Here is a 16,648-nt window from a genome sequence, read left to right on the forward strand (position 1 = left end):
CAGGAGGCGAATCAATTTGTTAAAAAATGCCATATATGTGCGTGCGGACTTTGTCTACTGATGTCCTGTTCAGTTTGAAAGGAGAGCGTGAAGATGAGAAGGAGGACCAGAGTAATTTTGGGGGTTATTTTATTCCAGATCCACTTTGTCACTATGACATTCAGAGGCTGCACGACTTCTTTAGGCGAGGAGCAGTGGTTAGTGCTTTTTTTAGTTGAGGGAGCACACAAAAAATCATTAAATGTATGTTGTGCATCACAACTTCACAGAAGTATTTGAGTTAAAATGTATTTGAGTCTAAATGTGTGTTTTTGGGAAGAAATGCCTTCTGGAACGTGTGAACTTTCATATGCCTTAATAACAAACTTGTAAGGGACTCCCGAGTAACACAGCAGTCTAAGGCAATGCATTGCAGTGCTTGAGGCATCACTACAGCCCCGAATTTGATCCCAGGCTGTGTCACAGCTGGCCGTGACTGGGAGACCCATGAGGCGGTGCACAATTGGCCCAGCATCGTCCGGGTTGGGGAAGGGCTTGTCTCATCGCGCGGTAGCAACTCCTTGTGGCGGGCCGGGCGCCTGCAAGTTGACTGCGTTCGCCAGTTGGACGGTGTTTCCTCCGACACATTGGTGTGGCTGGCTTCCGGGTCAAGTGAGCAGTGTGTCAAGAAGCAGTGCAGCTTGGCAGGCTCATGTTCAAGAGGACTCATGGCTCTCAACCTTCGCCTCTCCCGAGTCCGTAGGGGAGTTGGAGCAATGGGACAAGACTCTAACTACCAATTGGATATCACGAGAAAAAGGGGTAACAGTACACAAAATACAAATAATGTGTATGACATCTGTAAATACGAATATACATTTTCAATTACGGGCCTAGTTGGTTTAGCCACGGAAAAAGCCAGGAATGTTCCCGCTAGCTTTGATTGGCTGGGCTGGACATGCCGAGAGATGAGTACGCTTCTGTTTATAATATGAGCTGCTCAGTATGTGTAGGTAATTGTTTCTAACGCAGGTTATTTGAACGATATTACGAAAAAATGCAAAAGTTCATGCTCTCCGCTTTCTGGAGGAATGTGTTTTGAAATCAGTGGAATGTCCGGTGGAAGCGGAGTATGATAGCTAAGGAGGTGGAGAATATTCTGGCGTTTGATTGCAAATATGTAGAGGGAGTCTGAAAGAGAACACATAGAAGACTGTTGTATAAAACACCTGTCTCCGGATTATATCTTCAAACTAAGGGCATCCATGACAGAGAGGGAGAAGCGTTCATCCATGTATACTGGTAAGAGAGTCTAGCTAGCTTCATTTTCAGATATTTCACATTTCTAATTTTGTCAGAAAGTCATTTTCATTGCAGGTTAAAGCGTACTGTTAGCTGGCTAGGTAACGTTAGCTGGCTGGCTTGCTAGCTAAAGACTGGTCAATCATAAATTATGTCATCATTTCTCAATCAAAGTTTGTACTGACAGATTGAATATCATTATAGAATAGGTGCATAAAATTCATCCTCCAATTGTAGCGTCTGCCCATATGCCCACTCAAGAAAATTGTATATTTTGAATACCCTCAAACACCAAGTTAAGCATTTCTAATTTCATGGCTTCAGTAGGCCATTATCAATCGTGAATGATAATTCTTCACGTTTTACCAGTGAAATGTCCAAACTCAATGCCAATGATTTGATCTCAATCGGTTTCATGGGAATTTGCATTTAGATCTTCTTAAATGTGAGCAAATCAAAGCAGATGGTGTTTAACAAACTATCTGCATTTCTTGTAGGCCTATTTTGTTTCAATCAAAGGGTGAGTTCAATTGCGTCAAACGAGACTGTTTTGAGGACCGCCGTTTTAGCAACCCCCTGGTAGAGTTTTCTGTCTGTGGCTGTTCTTCCTATGTTTGGTTTGGCCTGCTCAAAGTGGTCACTCCTCCGACCGACGGGCTTCTGCACACATGCCTACAGTTCATCATTTGTGACACCGCCATAGAGAAAGAATAAAGTGAAGAAACCACCATTTAGGCTACCTACCTATAGGCTGCCATAGCCTATGTATTTATTTAGCTTGTCATTCTATTGCATTCATGGAATGTTTGTGTTTATTGGGAATTTATGAGAATACATGATCCATTTTACCATACAGTCCTGTGTAATTATCAAATTCAAAAAAGTGAGGGAGTGCCGCAACAGACTTTTAAACAACATACTAACTCTACATCAGTCAGGAGCAAGCCAAGTAGCCTAAGAAGAGACAAAATGAATGATTTAGGCTGCATTATTATTATTTCAAGGCTTTCGCTTGCCATTTAAGAAATTAATTGTGAAGCATTTGTGACAGGCTACAGGATAGCAGAAGCATTTCAATAACACATGAACAACAGCACTTCAACAACATACCTATACATTTTGCAATTTGGCTGTATGAAATGTAATTTTTTTTCAATTGCTTCGACTTAAATAGTCATGAAAAACTAAAAAAGGCTTTATTAGGCTATACAGTCATTCTACAGTGCCTTTGACTTTCCTTTCAGAAACACGACTTTGGCCAGTCTTTGGTTTGATGATCATGTGGTGAGAGCTATGCATGCCTAGTTTGTTAATTTAGCTAGCAGATGCTCTTATATTCCCATGCCCTAATCAAAGTCAACACACATCTACACTGAACAAAAATATAAAGCCACATGTAACAATTTCAAAGACTACTGAGGGACAGTTCATACAAGGAAATCAGTCAATTTAAATTAATTAATTAGGCCCTAATCTATGGATTTCACATGACCGGAAATACTGAAATGCATCTGTTGGTCACAGATATCTTTAAAAAAGTTGGCGTATGGATCAGATAACCAGTCAGTATCTGGTGTGATTGTGGCCTGTGGAATGTTGTACCACTCTTCAATGGATGTGCAAAGATGCTGTATATTGGCAGGAACTGTAACATGCTGTCGTACACGTCGATCCAGAGCATCCAAAACTTGCTCAATGTCTGTTGAGTATGCAGACCATTGAAGAACTGGGCCATTTTCAGCTTCCAGGAATTGTGTACAGATCCTTGCAACATGGGGCCATGCATTATCAAGCTGAAACATGAGATGATGGCGGGGGATGAATGGTACGACAATGGACCTCAGGTTCTCATGACGGTATCTCTGTGCATTGCCACCAATGAAATGCAGTTGTGTTCATTGTCTGTAGTGCATGACTGACCATACCATAACACCACAAGCACCATTGGGCACTCTGTTCACAAAGTTGACATTGTCCACTCGACGCCAGTCTGTCATCTGCCCGGTACAGTTGAAACCGGGATTCATCCGGGAAGAGCACACATCTCCAGCGTGCCAATGACCATCGAAGGTTGAGCATTTGCCCAATGAAGCCGTTTATGACGCCGAATTGCAGTCAGGTCAAGACCCTGTTGAGGATGATGTGAACGCAGATGTGTTTCCTTGAGATGGTTTCTGACAGTTTGTACAGTTATTCTTGGGTTGTGCAAACCCACAGTTTCATCAGCTGTCCATCTCAGATGATCCCGCAGGTGAAGAAGCCGGATATGGAGGTCCTGGTTTGGCATGGCTACATGTGGTCTGCAGTTGTGAGGCCGAATGGACGTACTGCCAAATTCTCTAAAACAACATCTGAGGCGGATTATGGTAGATAAATTAACATGGCATTCTCTGGCAACTGCTCTGGTTGACATTCGTGCAGTCAGCATGCCAATTGCACACAATTGCCAATTGCACACAAAACTTGAGACATATTGTGTAACATTGTGTAACAAAACTGCACATTTGAGTGGCCTTTTATTGTCCAAAGCACAAGTTGTATCTGTGTAATGATAATACCGTTTAATCAGCTCCTTGATATGCCACACCTGTTAGGTAGATGGATTATAGTGGCAAAGAAGAAATGCTCACAAAGAAGAATGTAATGAAATTTGGGCGCAAAATCTGAATGAAATAAGCTTTTTGTGCGTATGGACATTTTTGGGGATCTTATATTTCAGCTCAGGACCAACACTTTGCATGTTGTGTTTGTATTTTTGTTCAGTGTATTTCGTAACAACAATATCATGGAATGATAGTTACCCAATTTATTTTTTATTTTTTACACATGCATATAGGCCTACCTGATGATATGTGGCTGCTGTGTTAAACAAGGAATGGCTTTGTTACTGGAGTTTACCTCCTCGAAACCACTCCCTTTTCCCAGGATAAGCAACTGCGATAAACCAGTAAATTATAATACATTATTTATATGTTCAGCATGGCGTGAAATGTAACTGTTAAATTATATGTGATGTCTGGCTTATCTACGGCCTCTGCATGTTTAATCAATGCTCAGGGTGGAGACAGACAGCCCATCTCAGTATGGAGTGCAGTTGACAATGTACGTAGACCTATCATCTCATCATGGTAACTTTTGTTTTTGTGACAGGTAGGCCTACATTTGCTGCAGTATGGCCTATGCTAGAGTAATATAAAAACAGAATGTGCATCTCATTTACCCATCTCCATCTGGCTTTTGTGGGGGTCACCTTGTTTTTTAATTGTAAAGATGATAATATTTTTAATTGCAGCTGCAGAGTTTTTCCACAGCCTGTCACTCAAATCTCGTTGCTAGAACTCTATCTCTCCATCAACTCCATTCAAATTGCATCCAAAATAGATAATCCTGTTGACACCAGTCTCAATGTCAACAGTGAAGAGGCGACTCCGGGATGCTGGCCTTCTAGGCAGAGTTGTAAAGAAAAAGCCATATCTCAGACTGGCCAATAAAAAGAAAAGATTAAGATGGGTGAAAGAACACAGACACTGGACAGAGGAACTCTGCCTAGAAGGGCAGCATCCTGGAGTCGCCTCTTCACTGTTGACGTTGAGACTGGTGTTTTGCGGGTACTATTTAATGAAGCTGCCAGTTGAGGACTTGTGAGGCATATGTTTCCCAAACTAGACACTCTAATGTACTTGTCCTCTTGCTCAGGTTAGGGCCAGTTTGCATTGTTCTGTGAAGGGAGTAGTACATAGCGTTGTACGAGATCTTCAGTTTCTTGGCAATTTCTCGCATGGAATAGACTTCATTCCTCAGAACAAGAATAGACTGACGAGTTTCAGAAGAAAGTCCTTTGTTTCTAGCCATTTAGAGTCGAACCAACAAATGCTGATATTCCAGATACTCAACTAGTCTGAAGAAGGCCAGTTTTATTTAATCAGAACAACAGTTCAGGTGTGCTAACATAACTGCAAAAGGGTTTTCTAATGATCAATTAGCCTTTTAAAATTATAAACTTGGATTCGCTAACACAACATGCCATTGGCACACAGAAGTGATGGTTGCTGATAATGGGCCTCTGTACGCCTATGTAGATAACCCATAAAAAATCTGCCGTTTCCAGCTACAATAGATTGTTATAACGTCTACACTGTATTTCTGATCAATTTGATGTAATTTTAATGGACAAAAATGTCTAAGTGACTCCAAACTTTTGAAAGGTAGTGTATAACACTATACAGTGCATTTGAAAAGTATTCAGACCCCTTGACTTTTCCCACATTTTGTTCCGTTACAGCCTTATTCTGAAATTGATTCAAATTGTTTTTTCCCCCATCAATTTCGACTCTGTCAATCACCATATTCTTATCGGCAGACTCAGTAGCCTCGGTTTTTCGGATGACTGCCTTGCCTGGTTCACCAATTACTTTGCAGACAGAGTTCAGTGTGTCAAATCGGAGGGCATGCTGTCCGGTCCTCTGGCAGTCTCTATGGGGGTGCCACAGGGTTCAATTCTCGGGCCGACTCTTTTCTCTGTATATATCAATGATGTTGCTCTTGCTGCGGGCGATTCCCTGATCCACCTCTACGCAGACGACACCATTCTATATACTTTCGGCCCGTCATTGGACACTGTGCTATCTAACCTCCAAACAAGCTTCAATGCCATACAACACTCCTTCCGTGGCCTCCAACTGCTCTTAAACGCTAGTAAAACCAAATGCATGCTTTTCAACCGATCGCTGCCTGCACCCGCATGCCCGACTAGCATCACCACCCTGGATGGTTCCGACCTTGAATATGTGGACATCTATAAGTAACTAGGTGTCTGCCTAGACTGCAAACTCTCCTTCCAGACTCATATCAAACATCTCCAATCAAAAATCAAATCAAGAGTCGGCTTTCTATTCCGCAACAAAGCCTCCTTCACTCACGCCGCCAAGCTTACCCTAGTAAAACTGACTATCCTTCCGATCCTCGACTTCGGCGATGTCATCTACAAAATGGCTTCCAACACTCTACTCAGCAAACTGGATGCAGTCTATCACAGTGCCATCCGTTCTGTCACTAAAGCACCTTATACCACCCACCACTGCGACCTGTATGCTCTAGTCGGCTGGCCCTCATTACATATTCGTCGCCAGACCCACTGGCTCCAGGTCATCTACAAGTCCATGCTAGGTAAAGCTCCGCCTTATCTCAGTTCACTGGTCACGATGGCAACACCCATCCGTAGCACGCGCTCCAGCAGGTGTATCTCACTGATCATCCCTAAAGCCAACACCTCATTTGGCCGCCTTTCGTTCCAGTACTCTGCTGCCTGTGACTGGAACGAATTGCAAAAATCGCTGAAGTTGGAGACTTTTATCTCCCTCACCAACTTCAAACATCAGCTATCTGAGCAGCTAACCGATCGCTGCTGCTGTACATAGTCTATTGGTAAATAGCCCACCCATTTTCACCTACCTCATCCCCATACTGTTTTTATTTATTTACTTGCTCTTTTGCACACCAATATCTCTACCTGTACATGACCATCTGATCATTTATCACTCCAGTGTTAATCTGCAAAATTGTAATTATTCGCCTACCTCCTCATGCCTTTTGCACACATTGTATATAGACTCCCCCCTTTGTTTTCTACTGTGTTATTGACTTGTTAATTGTTTATTCCATGTGTAACTCTGTGTTGTCTGCTCACACTGCTATGCTTTATCTTGGCCAGGTCGCAGTTGCAAATGAGAACTTGTTCTCAACTGGCCTACCTGGTTAAATAAAGGTGAAATAAAAAAATAAATTAAAAAAAAAAAAAAATCAATCTACACACAATACCCCAAAATGAAAAAGCAAAAACAAATGTTTTTAAATGTTTTATTAGTTGCTAATGTAAAACAAAAGTGTACATAAGTATTCAGACCCTTCACTCAGTACTTTGTAGAAGCACTTTTGTGCACGACTGTGATTACAGCCTCAAGTCTTCTTGGGTATTACGCTACAGCTATTTTCAGGTCTCAAGAGATGTTTGATCGGGTTCAAGTCCGGGTTCTGGCTAAGTCACCCAAGGACATTAAGAGACTTGTCCCAAAGCCACTCCTGGGTTGTCTTGGTTGTGTGCTGAGGGTCGTTGTCCTGTTGGAAGGTGAATCTTCGCCCCATCTGAGATCCTGAGGTGCCTTTTTTGCTAACTCCAAGCAGGCTGTCAAGTGCCTTTCACTGAGGAGTGGCTTCCATCTGGCCACTGCTGCAGATATTGTTGTCCTTCTGGGAGGTTCTCCTAGCTCTGTCAGAGTGAACATCGGGTTCTTTCTCCCCGGTTTGGCCGGGCGGCCAGCTCTAGGAAGAGTCTTGGTGGTTCCAAACTTATTCTATTTAAGAATGATGAAGGCCTTCAATGCTGCAGACATTTTTGGTGTCCTTCCCCAGATCTGTGCTTCGACACATTCCAGTCTCGGGGCTCTACGGACAATTCCTTCGACATACACTGTCAACTGTGGGACCTTATATAGACAGGTGTCTACCTTTCCAAATCATGTACAATCAATTGAATTTACCGCAGGTGGACTCCAATCAAGTTGTAGAAACTTCTCAAGGATGATCAATGGAAACAGGATGCACCTGAGCTCAATTTCGAGTCTCATAGCAAAGGGTCTGAATTCTTATGTAAATACATTTTTGCGTTTAATTTTTATTTTGATACATTTGCAAAAAAAGTCCAAACTTTTTTGTTTTGTGATTATGGGGTATTGTGTGTAGATTGATGAGGGATACAAAACAATCTATTCGATTTTACAGTAAAGCTGTAACGTAACAAGATGTGGAAAAAGGGAAGGGGTCTGAATACATTCCAAATGCACTGTATATAGATATCCTAGCCTTATATTTTGCTAAAAATCTTCTAATTCATAGCCTCTGTAAATTGCGCAATACTTATGCTGTGCTCTGCTGGCCTCTCCTTAAAAAACACTCAACGCTCTTGGAGTTCCATGCAGGAAAAGCTAGCCTAGAATAGCTTGCTGGACATTTTTTTGTTTGTTGCAATTCTTATGCCAAAAGCTCTTTCTTTGGTGAATGTTAAATACAGCAGCCAATATAACTCACAGGTAGTTTGAAAGAATATTCAACATGTGATGGCGGTAGGATATAGCAGTTATTTATTCAAACCCATAACCATTCAATCTTCATGAAGAGAAGTGAAAGCCTTCTGCATCTAATTCTAGTCCTATATTATTCAAGGATGTCATTAGAATGATGAAGATAAGGACAACAAAACATTTAATTTTATTATATATATTTTTAAGGGGTTGATCAGCTTTAATATTGTGGAACGCTTGTTGCTTCCATCAATGAAATTGTCTGCATCATTTCCAATCCCCCATATATTTTTGGGGTAAATACAGTTGAAGTCGGAAGTTTACAAAAACCTTAGCCAAATACATTTAAACTCAGTTTCACAATTCCTGACATTTAATCCTAGTAAAATTTCCCTGTCTTGGGTCAGTTAGGATCACCACTTTATTTTAAGAATGTGAAATGTCAGAATAGTAGGAGAGAGAAGGATTTATTTCAGCTTTTATTTCTTTCATCACATTTCCAGTGGGTCAGAAGTTTACATACACTCAATTAGTATTTGCTAGCATTGCCTTTAGATTGTTTAACTAGGGTCAAACGTTTTGGGTAGCCTTCCACAAGCTTACCACAATAAGTTGGGTGAATTTTGGCCCATTCCTCCTGACAGAGCTGGTGTAACTGAGTCAGATTTGTAGGCCTCCTTGCTCGCACACGCCTTTTCAGTTCTGCCCACAAATTTTCTATGGGATTGAGGTCAGGGCTTTGTGATGGCCAATACCTTGATTTTGTTGTCCTTAAGCCATTTTTCCATAACTTTGGAAGTATGCTTGGGGTCATTGTCCGTTTGGAAGACCCATTTGCAACCAAGCTTCAACTTCCTGACTGATGTCTTGAGATCAATATATCAATATATCCACATACTTCTACCTCTTGATGCCATCTACTTTGTGAAGTGCACCAGTCCCTACTGCAGAAAAGCACCCTCACAACATGATGCTGCCACCCCAGTGCTTCACAGTTGGGATGGTGTTCTTCGTCTTGTAAGCATCCCCCTTTTTCCTCCAAACATAACGATGGTCATTATTGCCAAACTGTTCTAGTTTTGTTTCATCAGACCAGAGGACATTTCTCCAAAAAGTTGGATCTTTGTCCCCGTGTGCAGTTGCAAACCGTAGTCTGGCTAATTTTAATGGTGGTTTTGGAGCAGTGGCTTCTTCCTTGCTGAGTGGCCATTCAGGTTATTTCGATATAGGACTCATTTTACTGTGGACATAGATACTTTTGTACCTGTTTCCTCCAGCATCTTCACAAGGTCCTTTGCTATTGTTCTGGGATTGATTTGCACTTTTCGCACCAAAGTACGTTCATCTCTTGGAGGTCAGAACGTGTGGTATGACGGCTGCGTCTTCCCATAGTGTTTATTCTTGTGTACTATTGTTTGTACAGATGAACGTGGTACCTTCAGGCGTTTGGAAATTGCTCCCAAGGTTGAACCAGACTTGTAGAGGTCTACAATTTCTTTTTGAGGTCTTGGCTGATTTCTTTTGATTTTCCCATGATGTCAAGCAAAGGGGCACTTAGTTTGAAGGTAGGCCTTGAAATACATCCATATGTATACCTCCAATTGACTCAAATTATGTCAATTAGCCTATCAGAAGCTTGTAAAGCCATGACATCATTTTCTGGAATTTAAAGGCACAGTCATCTTAGGGTATGTAAAAGTCTGACCCACTGGAATTGTGATACAGTGATTTAATCTCTGTAAACTATTGTTGGAAAAAATGACTTGTGTCATGCTCAAAGTAGATGTCCTAATCGACTTACCAAAACTATAGTTTGTTAACAAGAAATTTGTGGAGTGGTTGAGAAACTAGTTTTAATGACTCCAAACTAAGTATGTAAACTTCCGACTTCAACTGTATATGCTTTATATTGCTTTTAAATGACACTTCCGGTTTTGACAGGAAATACCAGGTTACCCGGGAGAAAGGGGATTTATTCTCGGGGTGGAACATTTGTAAAATACCGGGAAATATTCAACTCTATTATACACTCCAGGGTCCAAAAGGAATACCCTTTCTGGTAACAGACAGATCCCTCTGTGGAAAGGGTTCTACCTGGAACCAAACATTTTTGACATGCATTTTTCTGTATTTTTTGTTGTTGTTATTCTGTCTATCACTGTTCAAATAAACCTACCATTAAAATTATAGACTGATCATTTCTTTGTCAGTGGGCAAACGTACAAAATCAGCAGGGGATCAAATACTTTTTTCCCTCACTGAAGCCTGACTCTTTCTGCCTGTGTTATTACTGTATGGTATAATAATCAGCGGTTAAGTTTCTCACTGAGCTAAAGCACAGAGAGAGCTATCTGTCATAGTGTACAGAGAGATATGTCATAGCGACCAGCTTTGAGCCCCCAAAATTACAAACAAACTAAAGGCAAGGGATTGATAGTTAGTGTTTCTCCCTCCGGCCATAAGCTCTGTGTCCACGTTTGGAGCCAGTGTATCCACAACAACCACCACGTACTAGTGTTTTACTGTGTGTTTACTGAGTCTGTGTGGGTTTTCTTACTACACTCATTTAAACAGCCTAATGTTTTTTTCCATTTTCCAGCCAGGCCCTGACCAGCCCCGTCACTTTGATCTGTGAGAGCGAGGAGAGAGCCCTCAGATAATGGCCCATAGGATAAGCAATAGAAGTAAGTGCATTAGAATGGATTTACTATCTTCTTGACCCCCTCCCTTGTCTCCATACTGTGGTTCATTAAATGTAGGTTTTCAACTATATATGTTGATCAATACTGCATTAACATCTCTAAATCACCTAATTTAACAGACACGATACAACTAAAAGGAAACAGAATTTCCTGTAATGTAAGGAATTTACTGACTGGGAGACAGTAGGATCTCCCTTGCTACTATGATCAGCCATGTGTAGTGGCTCATGGTAGAGGAAACAGCTAGAAGTTCCATGAGTATTTATGTTTCCTGTAAGATATGTAACACTTTACCTTGACACCTGTCAGAAGGCACATCCCAGTTAGCACATTTGGTTACTTGGAAGTTGTGGGAACGAAGCCATACGTTTCCTATCCGGTAAAACGGAATGTTTTTAAACATTCTGAGAATGGAATTGAATGTTTAGTTTGCTTGGGAGATCCTTTTATCATGGTTCCCTGAGTTATCCTGGGAGGTTTTATTGACATTCTGAGAATGGAAATTATAGATTATTTGAAGGTAATTAAATAATATTCTGAGAACATTCAGTAAATGTTGTGAATATTTTGAATAAACTCTAAAGATTATTTGGATGTTTTTGAATAACTTCCTTAAAAATGTTCACTGAATGTTTCAATAAGACTTTTAATAACACTGCTAGCTTAGTTTGGGTTAAGCACATACAGTTGAAGTCAGAAGTTTTCATGCACTTAGGTTGAAGTCATTAAAACTCGTTTTTCAATCACTCCACAAATTTCTTATTAACAAACTATAGTTTTGGAAAGTCGTTTAGGACATCTACTTTGTGCATGACACAAGTCATTTTTCCAACAATTGTTTTACAGACAGATTATTTCACTTATAATTCACTATCACAATTCCAGCGGGTCAGAAGTTTACTGTGCCTTTAAACAGCGTGGAAAATTCCAGAAAATGTTATCATGGCTTTAGAAGCTTCTGATAGGCTAATTGACATAATTGGAGGTGTTCCTGTGGATGTATTTTAGGCCTACCTTCAAACTAAGTGTATCTTTGCTTGACATCATGGGAAGATCAAAAGATATCAGCCAAGACCTCAGAAAAAAAAATTGTAGACCTTCACAAGTCTGGTTCATGGGAGCAATTTCCAAACGGCTGAAGGTACAAACAATATTACGCAAGTATAAACATTGTGGGACCACGCAGTCATCATACCTCTCAGGAAGGAGACACGTTCTGTCTCCTAGAGATGAACGTACTTTAGTGCAAAAAGTGCATATCAATCCCAGAACAACAGCAAAGGACCTTGTGAAGATACTGGAGGAAACAGGTGCAAAAGTATCTATATTCACAGTAAAACGAGTCCTATATCGACATAACCTGAAAGGCCGCTCAGGAAGGAAGAAACCAAAATCAAATCAAATCAAATTTATTTATATAGCCCTTCGTACATCAGCTGATATCTCAAAGTGCTGTACAGAAACCCAGCCTAAAACCCCAAACAGCAAGCAATGCAGGTGTAGAAACCACTGCTTCAAAACCACCATAAAAAAAGCCAGACAATGGTTTGCAACTGCACATGGGGACAAAGATTGTACTTTTTGGAGAAATGTCCTCATGAAACAAAAATATAACTGTTTGGCCATAATGACCATCGTTATGTTTGGAGGAAAAAGGGGGAGGCTTGCAAGCCAAAGAACGCCATCCCAACCGTGAAGCATGGGGGTGGGAGCATCATGTTGTGTGGTGCTTTGCTGCAGGAGGGACTGGTGCACTTAACAAAATAGATGGCATCATGAGGTAGGAGAATTATGTGGATATATTGAAGCAACATCTCAAGACAACAGTCAGGAAGTTGAAGCTTGGTTGCAAATGGGTCTTCCAAATGGACAATGACCCCAAGCATACTTCCAAATTTGTGGAAAAATGGCTTTAGGACAACAAAGTCAAAGTATTGGAGTGGCCATCACAAAGCCCTGACCTCAATCCCATAGAAAATGTGTGGGCAGACCTGAAAAGGTGTGTGTGTGCAAGAAGGCCTACAAACCTGACTCAGTTACACCAGCTCTGTCATGAGGAATGAGCCAAAATTCACCCAACTTATTGTGGGAAGCTTGTGGAAGGCAACCTAAAACATTTGACCCAATGTACATGCAATGCTACCAAATACTAATTGAGTGTATGTAAACTTCTGACCCACTGGGAATGTGATGAAAGAAATAAAAGCTGAAATAAATCATTCTCTCTCCTATTATTCTGACATTTCACATTTTTTAAATAAAGTGGTGATCCTACCTGACCTAAGACAGGGAATTTTTATTCGGATTAAATGTCAGGAATTGTGAAAATCTGAGTTTAAATGCATTTGGCTAAGGTGTGTGTAAACTTCCCACTTCAACTGTATAGGACATTTGGAAATGCGTTGGCTTAGGCATTAATCATCCACACGTCGTTAGTGAGATTCAAACTTATGATCTTCTGTTCTCTGTTCTCAACATTGTGGAGCGAACATCCATGTTTTTTTTAGCTAACACAAAGCTGCGTCCTTTTAGTCTATTCAAACAAACCCAATTTCAAAGGAAACAAGCACTCAATTATTGGGCTCGGCCAACACACCTGAATGAACAAAACATTAGGAACACCTTCCCAAAATTGAGTTGCACACACTTTTGCCCTCCGAACAGCCTCAATTCGTCAGGGAATTGACTCTACAAGGTGTCCCACTGTTGTCAAGTTGGCTGGTAGTGGATCTCTACTCTGAATAGTTCATTCCATCTCATCCCACAGATACTCAATTGGATTGAGAGCTGGTGGCTGGGCAGGCCACTGCAGTATGCTGAATTCGCTGTCATGATCGTGGAACCATTCTTGGACAGTCCTAGCCTTTTGGCATGGGGCATTATCCTATTGAAATAATCAATTCACAGATAGAAATACTGCTGCCATGAAGGGATGCACCTAATTGGCAATGATGTTCAGATATCCTGTGGCATTCAAGTGTTGCTCAACTTTTATCAATGGCTCCATGTTTGCGATCAAAACACACCACACACCCCACACCACACCTGCAATGTTGACACGCATCATGATGGATGCATGTACTCGTGGTTTGCTCTATACCCTAGTCCTCCCATCAGCGTGAAACAGCAGGAAGCGGGATTCATCAGACCAGGCAATGTTTTTCCAATTCTCCAGTGTCCAGTGTTTTCATTCCTTAGCCCACTGCAACCATAGTTTCTTATTTATTGCTGGAAGAAGTGGAACTCTGTAAGGTCGTCGGCTGCCATACACCATTCGTGTCAAGGTACAACGAGTTGTGCATCATTTTATGGGTCTTTGGGAACTAATTGTGTACTGAACTGTCAGTTGACTAACTGTAGTCCGTCTGTTGCTTTGCACAATTCGTGTCAGCCTCCTCTGTCCTCTTTTATCAATGACCCATTTTTGACCACTGGCCTGCCATTGGTTGGATGTCCTTTGGGTGGTGGACCATTCTTGATACACAAGAGAAACTGTTCAGTGTGAAAAACCCAGCAGCGCTGCAGTTCTTGACACACTCAAACCGGTTCGCCTGGCACCTACTACCATTCTCCGTTCAACGGCATCTGCACTGGTTCAAGTGCATTTATCAATAAGGGATCATAGCTTTCACATGGTCAGTCTATGTCTTGGAAAGAGCAAAACATGACATGTTCCTGATGTTTTTCAATAACATTCTTAGAATGTTAAGGAAACATTAGTAATGTTTTCTTGTGGTTTTTATGGAAAGTTTTCTTAATGTTCTGAGAACATGACTTTAAAATAGAACCATGAGGCAGGCAACCTGCAGAAAACGTTACGCTGAAATACTGAAATTCCCACAGAAGAACATGTTTTATTTTACCCACTTTTTCAATTACGATCTTGTCTCATCGTTGCAACTCCCCACCTGGCTTGGTAGAGGCGAAGGTCAAGTCATGCGTCCTCCGAAACATGACCCCACCCTTAAACCACGCTCCTTAACACCCGCCAGCTGCACCAATGTGTCGGTGGAAACATTGTTCAACTGACAACTGTGGTCAGCTTGCTGTTGCCCGGGCCCACCACAAGGAGTCGCTAGAGCGTGATGAAACAAGTAAAGGGCCAAACCCTCCTCTAACCTGGACAACTCTGGACCAATTGTGCGCCGCCCTATGAGACTCCCAGTCACGGCCATTTGTGACACAGCCTGGAACCCAGGTCTGTAGTGACGCCTTAGACCGCTGTACCACTCGGGAAGCCACCAAGAAAGTGGTTTAATGTTCTCTGAATTATTTGAGAACATTTCCAACATTTTTATGAAATGTTACCATTTTTGAACTTTTAGGAAACGTGCTGTTAAAGTAATGAAATACCAAGAAAATGTATTTTTTTGTCAAGTTCATTAAATATGCTGAGAATGTTCCAAGCCAAGCAACTATCCTGCATTATTCCCAGAAAGTTGTGGTGGGGTTGTATGCAAAATAAACATAGGACAACCAAGCTCTAAGAAATATATTGTTCTCAGAACATTATGTGGTAGCTGGGATTATACAAGAAGCTACTCTCCTCTGTTTTGTTGTCTGTGTGTGTGTGTGTTATTATATATGTTTGTGTTATTTCTGTCTGTTCGATGTTTGTGTGTGGACTGTGTGCTGCTCAGTATTTGTGTGGTATTTATGTGCCCTTGGTGCTTGTGTGCCTGTTCGTGTGTGTCACTCTGTGTTTGTGTTGTATGTTTGTGTGCCTACTGTATGTATTCTGGGTCTTTGTGTGCCCCGCATGTGTGTGTGTTTGTCATGGGCGTAGCCTGGTGCCTGGCAGCAGTGTGATGTGGGAGGCTGTGAGACAGCTCCAGTTCCCCCGTAAGGCAGCGCTGTCAGCAGCGGAGAGCACCTCATGTCATCCTTGCCATCTGAAAATCGGGCTGTAAGATGAAGCAGGAGACAGGTATATGTCGTGGGGCCTCTCTCTTTTCTGAGCCAAGGGGAACAAGGGAAGGAGGGATGGAGTGTGTGTGTGGGTATTTATGTGTGTGATGCTAGTAAAATATTAATACATGAGTGGGGTTTGAAGAGGTCCACTTGACACTTCCATACTCTAGCGTCACCTCTTACTATTCATTACAACACTCGAATGTAGCTTACTGTACTCTTGACATGTATAGTAGCTGTTTGTTGTCTAATTGTTACGTCAAGTGTTTCCTGTAATCTTGACAGTACAACGTTGGTTCGGTTGCCTACAGTTTGTTGTATGTAGTTACAGTATGTTGCCATGACTATAATCATAGCTGTGATGTGTGAAGTAAAAGAGGGGAAGTTGTACCACATACAATTCAGTGTACATGGAGTATTCTGTTTAAGGGTGCTTCACCTTCATGATCACAATGCTACTGCCCCCCCCAAAAAAATTAGATTACACTCTCCAAATGGGGCTGAAGGTCTCAGAACACTTAATCAATTTATATCAGATTAGCTGTGGAATATTCTCTAATGTCAATAACAGAAATGCTGCTATTCTGACAGCAGGGCTATTTAAATCCGAGCTACTTGCAGTGAAACAGCATTGATTTCTGCCATGCTCTGCATAATTCAGCCATGCTGTTCAGCCTC

General features: G+C 41.5%; 1 protein-coding gene across 2 annotated transcripts in view; it reads left to right on the forward strand.

Annotated features, from left to right (window-relative positions):
* Positions 1-16,648, forward strand: part of LOC112252660 (alpha-1,3-mannosyl-glycoprotein 4-beta-N-acetylglucosaminyltransferase C) — a 199,079-nt gene that overhangs the window by 84,359 nt on the left and 98,072 nt on the right. For both annotated transcript variants that reach the window (XM_024424099.2, XM_024424098.2), the window contains exon 2: positions 10,957-11,041. The gene's annotated coding sequence lies outside the window, so the exon portion shown is untranslated. The remainder of the gene's footprint in view (positions 1-10,956; positions 11,042-16,648) is intronic.

Source organism: Oncorhynchus tshawytscha, linkage group LG06, assembly GCF_018296145.1.
Source record: "Oncorhynchus tshawytscha isolate Ot180627B linkage group LG06, Otsh_v2.0, whole genome shotgun sequence".
NCBI lineage: Eukaryota > Metazoa > Chordata > Actinopteri > Salmoniformes > Salmonidae > Oncorhynchus > Oncorhynchus tshawytscha.